The sequence below is a fragment of the Heterodontus francisci genome, unplaced genomic scaffold (genome assembly GCF_036365525.1).
Source record: "Heterodontus francisci isolate sHetFra1 unplaced genomic scaffold, sHetFra1.hap1 HAP1_SCAFFOLD_410, whole genome shotgun sequence".
Classification (NCBI taxonomy): Eukaryota; Metazoa; Chordata; class Chondrichthyes; order Heterodontiformes; family Heterodontidae; genus Heterodontus; species Heterodontus francisci.
The window spans coordinates 837,702-845,164 of NW_027140485.1; positions in this window are offsets into that span (position 1 = coordinate 837,702).

A 7,463-nucleotide genomic window follows, 5' to 3' on the forward strand; every position below is an offset into this window, starting at 1 on the left:
GCAAAAACAGGAAGGCAGATTATTATCTGTTTGACTATAAACTGAGAGAGGGGAATATGCAGCGAGACCTGGGTGTTCTCATACACCAGTCACTGAAGGTAAGCATGCAGGTGCAATGGGCGGCAAAAAAGGCAAATGGTATGTTGGCCTTCATAGCGAGAGGATTCGAGTACAGAAGCAGGAATGTCTTGCTGCAGTTATACAGGGCCTTGGTGAGGCCACACCTGGAATATTGAGTGTAGTTTTGGTCTCCTTATCTGAGGAAGGATGTTCCTGCTATAGAGGGAGTGCAGCGAAGGTTTACCAGACTGATTCCTGGGATGGCGGGACTGACGTATAAGGAGAGATTGAGTCGGTTAGGATTATATTCGCTGGAGTTCAGAAGAGTGAGGGGGGATTCTGATAGAAACCTATAAAATTCTAACAGGACTTGACAGGGTAGATGCAGGAAGGATGTTCCCGATGGTGGGGTCATAGTCTAAGGATACGGGGTGAACCTTTCAGGACTGAGATGAGGAGAAATTTCTTCACCCAGAGAATGGTGAGCCTGTGGAATTCACTACCACAGAAAGCAGTTGAGGCAAAAACATTGTATGTTTTCAAGAAGGAGTTAGATATAGCTCTTGGGTCTAAAGGGATCAAAGGATATGGGGCGAAAGCGGGAATAGGTTACTGATTTGGATGATCAGCCATGATCATAATGAATAGCGGAGCAGGCTCAAAGGGCTGAATGGCCTACTCCTGCTCCTATTTTCTATGGTTCTATTCAATAGCTTTCCCTCCATCAAAACTCTTTCTAATTCTAAAAATCTCTATTAAATTCTTCTTAACCTTCTCTCCTCCAATGGAAAGATACCTAGTATCTTGACTTTCTCCTCAGAGCTCTAATTCTTCAATTGTGGCTCAGTGGGCAGCCCTTTCTCATTTGAGTTATGAGGTCCTGGGTTCAAGACCCACACCAGAGATTTGGCCATGAAATCCAGACTGACAATACCAAAGCAGTACTGAGGGACTACGACACTGTCAGAGGGTTAGTACTTAGAGAGAAAATAAATATGACCAGAAGTAGCCCTTTTGCCCCCTCAAGCCTGCTCTGCCATTAAAACAGATCATGGCTGATTTGATTGTGGCCTTGACTCTACTTTACTGTCTGCACCACCTCCCCCCCCACCATAATCTTGTAGACTGCCTTGTAGATCAAGAATCTGTCCAATTCAGCCTGAATATATTTAATGACCCAGCCTCCATTGCTGTCTGGAGTAGAGGATTCCAAAGATCAATGGCCCTCTGAGAGAAGAAATTCTTCCTCATCTTAGTCTTAAATGGGAGATCCCTTGCTTTGAAACTGTACCCCCTTGTTCTAGATTCCCCATGAGGGGAAATGTCTTCTTAGCATCTACCCTATCAAATGCCCTCAGAATTTTATATGTTTCGATAAGATCATCGCTCATTCTTCTAAACTCCAATGAGTAAAGGCCCAACCTGCTCAACCTTTCTTCATAAGACAACCCCTTCTTCCCAGGAATCAGCTCAGTGAACCTTTTCTGAACTGCTTCCAATGTAAGTATGTCCCTCCTTAAGTAAGGAGACAAAAACTGTACACAGTACTCTAGATGCAGTCTCAGCAATGCCCCGTACAGTTGGAGCAAGACTTCCCTACTTTTATACTCCACTCCCCCTTGCAATAAATACCCACATTCCATTTGCCTTCCTAATTACTTGCTGTACCTGCATGCTGACTTTTTGTGATTCGTGTACAAGGACACCCAGATCCCTCTGTACTGCAGCATTCTGCAGTCTGTCTCTATTTAAATAATATTTTGCTTTTCTGTTCTTCCTACCAAAGTGAACAACCTCACACTTTACCACATTATACTCCATCTGCCTAATTTTTACCCACTCAACTAACCTATCTATATCTCTTTGCAAACTTCTTGGGCTGAATTTAATGGGGCCCCCGCAATGAGCTAGGAGGTGGGGAAGCCCATAGAATTGTGATGGAAGGTGAGGGGGCGGAGGGCCTGTTGACTTCCTGTTGCACCAAGATTAAGTCAGGGACGGGAAAGGCCGAAGTTGGCCTTAAGTGACCAATCAGTAGCCACTTAAGGGCCTCTTCTCACCGCCACTGGAATTAAACCAGTGGCGGGAGAGGAATCTGCCACATGGGAAGGTCACCCAGTAAAGCGAGGTGACCTTCCTGTGGGCTTGGGGGAAGGGCACCTCCTCCATTGGCAATCTGTGGCCACAGAGGTCCCCTGGTAACAACGCCCCCCCCACCACCATCGCTCTCATCACCCCTCCCAACCCACCACCGTTGCCGGGGTCTGCCAGTTTGGCCCCAGTGACCCTGCCACACTTAGCTGGGGACCAGGCACCCAGCGCTGGGCCTGGGTCCAAGGCTGCCGGTAATACCGGCAGCCGCACCCAGTGGCACTGCCAATACTACTGTGCTGCCGGCCCTCTGATTGGCTTCGAGATGGGATCCCCATCTTTAAATGGACGAGGGTTCCGGGACTGGGCACTTGTGCCTGAGCACCATTGAATTGTGCCGGAGGTCTCCAAATGGCTGAGGCGAGGTTCCCCTCACCTTTTTGGCATGTTGCAGGAGCCCCTCTGGCATGACTAAATTCATCCCTTTATGTTCTCCTCACAACTTCCTTTCCTACCTATCTTTGTATTGTCTGCAATTTTGGCTACAATACACTCGGTCTCTGCATCCAAGTCATGAATATAGATTGTAAATAGTTGAGGCCCACCGAGTCTGTACCGACCAACAACCACCCATTTTATACTAATCCCAGTAGCACTCCACTAATTACAGTTGGCCAACCTGAAAATGACCCATTTATCTCGACCCTCTGTTTCTTGTTAGTTAGCCAATCCTCTATCCGTATTAATATATTACCCTTCACACCATGAGTTCTTATCTTGTGTAGTAACATTTTATGTGGCACCTTATTCAATGTCTTTTGGAAATCAAATACATGGCATCTCCTGCTTCCCCTTTATCCAGCATCCTTGTAACATCCTCGAATAAATTTGTCAAACATTATTTCCCTTTCATAAAACCATGCCTGATTGCATTCGGATTCTACTTCCTCAATAATGGATTCCAGCATTTTCCCAATGACAGATGTTAATCTAACTGGCCGAGAGTTTCCTGCTTTCTGTCTCCCTCCTTTCTTGATTAGAGGTTTTACATTTGCAGTTTTCCAATCTGCTGGGACCATTGCAGAATCTAGGGAATTTGGGAAGATTACAATCTCTGCAGTCACTTCCTTTAAGACTCTTACCTTCCGGAAGTGGAGCGGAGTGGACCTGTGGGGAGAACACCAAGAGCGGAGCCTATAAATCGAGCCCCAGTCACTTACCTTCCAGGACTGGAGTGGAGCAGACCTGTGGGGAGAATGCCGAGAGCAGAGTCATAGAGAGATACAGCAGTGAAACAGGCCCTTCGGCCCACCGAATCTGTACCGACCAACAACCACCCATTTTATACTAATCCTACATTAATCCCACATTCCCTACCACATCCCCACCATTCTCCTACCACCTACCTACACTTGGGGCAATTTACAATGGCCAATTTGTCTATCAACCTGCAAGTCTTTGGCTGTGGGAGGAAACCGGAGTCCCGGCAGAAGCCCACGTGGTCACAGGCAGTACCCAGAACTGAACCCGGGTCGCTGGAGCTGTGAGGCTGCAGTGCTAACCACTGCGCCACTGGGCCGCCCTGGAGCCTATAAATCGAACCCAAGGATCGAGGCCCAATCACTTACCTTCCAGGAGCGGAGAGGAGCGCTTCCAGCGTGCCGGAGTTTTGAAAAAAAAAGCCAACAGTGATGTCACAAGAGAGCTGCAAGGTGATTGGTTGGTGAGTCACTGCTGTTAGGAAATAGCTCTAAATAGCTGGGTAAATATCTAAGGTAAGAAAAGTTTAAAGTTGATTTCAAATATAGTAAGTAGAGTTATTTTTTAGGGAGTTCTGTAGTAACAAGGACCAGGGAAGAAGGGCCCTAGAGTAACTGATATTATTGGACATTAAGATCTTCCAGAAGGTTTAATTTAATTTAAAGGGTTAAGTCATGGCAGGAGAGCTCAAAGCCATGGTGTGCTCCTCGTGCTCTATGTCGGAAGCCGGGAACAATTCCAGTGCCCGGGACCAGCATGTGTGCAGGAAGTGTCTCCAGCTGCAGCTCCTGGAAGACCGGGTTTCGGAGCTGGAGCGGCAGCTGGGGACACGATGGAGCATCCATGAGACGGAGAGTATCGTGGATAGCACGTATAGAGAGGTGGTCACACCACAGGCTCAGACCCCACAGGCAGGAAGGGAATGGGTGACCACCAGGCAGAACAAGAGGACTAGGCAGGCAGTGCAGGAATCTCCTGTGGCTATTCCCCTGCAAAACAGATATACTACTTTGGATACTGTTGGGGGGAATGGCCTCTCAGGGGAAAGCAGCATCAACCCAATTCGTTGCACCACAGTTGGCTCTGCTGCACAGGGGAGGAGTAAAAAGTGTGGGAATGCAATAGTTATAGGGGATTTAATTGTAAGGGGAATAGACAGGCTTTTCTGTGGCTGCAAATAACACTCCAGGATGGTATGTTGCCTCCCTGGTGCTAGGATCAAGGATGTCTCAGAGGACATTCTGAAGGGGGAGGGTGAACAGCCAGTGGTCGTGGTACACATTGGTACAAACGACATGAGAAAAAAAAAGATGAGGTCCTAAAAGCAGAATATAGGGAGTTAGGAAGTAAGTTGAAAAGCAGGACCTCAAAGGTAGTGATCTCAGGTTTACTACCAGTGCCATGTGCTAGTCAGAGTAGAAATAGCAGGATATATCGGATGAACACGTGGCTGAAGAGATGGTGTGAGGGGGAGGGTTTTAGATTCCTGGGGCATTGGGACCGTTACTGGGGGAGGTGGGACCAGTACAAACTGGACGGGTTACACCTAGACAGGACCGGGATTAATGTCCTAGGGGGAGTATTTGCGAGAGTGGTTGGGGAGGGTTTAAACTAAAATGGCAGAGGGATGGGAACCTTTGCAAAGAGTCAGAGAAGGGAGGATCAAAGACAAGAACAAAAGACAGTAAGGGGAATAAGAAAAGTGAGCGGCAGAGAAATCAAGGGCTCGAATCAAACAGGGACACGGTGCAAAATAGTGGGAAGAGGACAAGTAATGTTAAAAAGACAAACCTTAAGGCTTTGTGCCTTAACGCGCGGAGCATTCGCAATAAAGTGGATGAATTAATCGCGCAAATAGATATAAACGGGTATGATATAGTCGGGATTACGGAGACATGGCTGCAGGGTGACCAGGGATGGGAAATGAACATCCAAGGGTATTCAGTATTTAGGAAGGACAGACAAAAAGCAAAAGGCGGTGGAGTTGCATTGCTGGTTAAAGAAGAAATTAACAGAATAGTGAGGAAGGATATTAGCTCTGATGATGTGGAATCTGTATGGATAGAGCTGAGAAACACTAAGGGGCAAATGACGTTAGTGGGGTTGTATATAGACCCCCAAACTGTAGTGGTGATGTTGGGAATGGCATTAAACAGGAAATTAGAGATGCATGCAATAAAGGAACATCTGTAATTATGGGTGACGTTAATCTTCATATAGATTGGGCAAATCAAATTAATCACAATACAGTAGAGGAGGAATTCTTGGACTGTATATGGGATGGTTTTCTGGACCAATACGTTGAGGAACCAACTAGAGAACAGACCATCCTAGACTGGGTATTGTGTAATGAGAGAGGAATAATTGACAATCTAGTGGTGCGAGACCCCTTGGGGACGAGCGACCATAATATGATAGAATTCTTCTTCAAGATGGAGAGTAACGTAGTTAATTCTGAGACTAGAGTCCTAAATCTTAGTAAAGGAAATTACCAAGGTATGAGGTGCGAGTTGGCCATGACGGATTGGGAAACGTTACTCAAAGGGATGACGGTGGATAGGCAATGGCAAACATTTAAAGAGCGCATGGATGAACTGCAACAATTGATTATCCCTGTCTGGCGCAAAAGTAAAACGGGAAAGGTAGCCAAACAATGGCTTACAAGGGAAATTAGAGATAGCATTAGATCCAAAGAAGAGGCATATAAATTTGCCAGGAAAATCAAGAGACCTGAGGATTGGGAGCAGTTTAGAATTTAGCAAAGGAGGACCGAGGGATTGATTAAGAAGGGGAAAATAGAGTACGAGAGCAAGCTTGTGGGGAACAGAAAAACTGACTGGAAAAGTTTCTATAGGTATGTGAAGAGAAAAAGATTGGTGAAGAGAAATGTAGGTCCCTTACAGTCAGAAACAGGGGAATTTATTATGGGGAATAAAGAAATGGCTGACCAACTAAATGCATACTTTGGTTCTGTCTTCACAAAGGAGGACAAAAATAACATACCATAAATGTTGGGGAACACAGGGTTAGTGAGAGAGAGGAACTGAAGGAAATCAGTATTAGTAGAGAAATGGTGTTGGGGAAATTGATGGGATTGAAGGCCGATAAATCCCCAGGGCCTGATGGTATGCATCCTAGAGTACTTAACGAAGTGGCCCTAGAAATAGTGGATGCATTGGTGGTCATCCTCCAAGATTCTATAGACTATGGAACAGTTCCTACAGAGTGGAGGGTAGCGAATGTAACCCCACTATAGGGCGGCACAGTGGCGCAGTGGTTAGCACCGCAGCCTCACAGCTCCAGCGACCCGGGTTCAATTCTGGGTACTGCCTGTGTGGAGTTTGCAAGTTCTCCCTGTGACGACATGGGTTTCCTCCGGGTGCTCCGGTTTCCTCCCACATGCCAAAGACTTGCAGGTTGGTAGGTTAGTTGGCCATTATAAATTGCCCCTAGTATAGGTAGGTGGTAGGGAAATATAGGGACAGGTGGGGATGTGGTAGGAATATGGGATTAGTGTAGGATTAGTATAAATGGGTGGTTGATGGTCGGCACAGACTCGGTGGGCCGAAGGGCCTGTTTCAGTGCTGTATCTCTAAACAAAACTAAACTAAAAAGGGAGGGAGAGAGAAAGCAGGGAATTATAGACCAGTCAGCCTGACGTCGGTAGTGGGAAAATTCTCGAGTCCATTATCAAAGATTTTATAGCAGAGCCCTTGGAGAACAGTGGAAGAATCTGACAGAGTCAGCATGGATTTACGAAAGGAAAATCATGCTTGACAAATCTACTAGAATTCTTCGAGGATGTAATTAGTAGAGTTGATGAGGGGGAGCCAATGGATGTGGTTTATTTGGACTTTCAGAAGGCTTTCAATAAAGTCCCACATAAGAGATTAGCATGTAAAATTAAAGCGCATGGGATTGGGGGTAGTGTATTGCAATGGATAGAAAATTGGTTGGCGGACAGGAAACAAAGAATAGGGATAAATGGGTCTTTTTCCGAATGGCAGGCAGTGACTAGTGGGGTACAGCAGGGATCGGTGCTAGGACCCCAG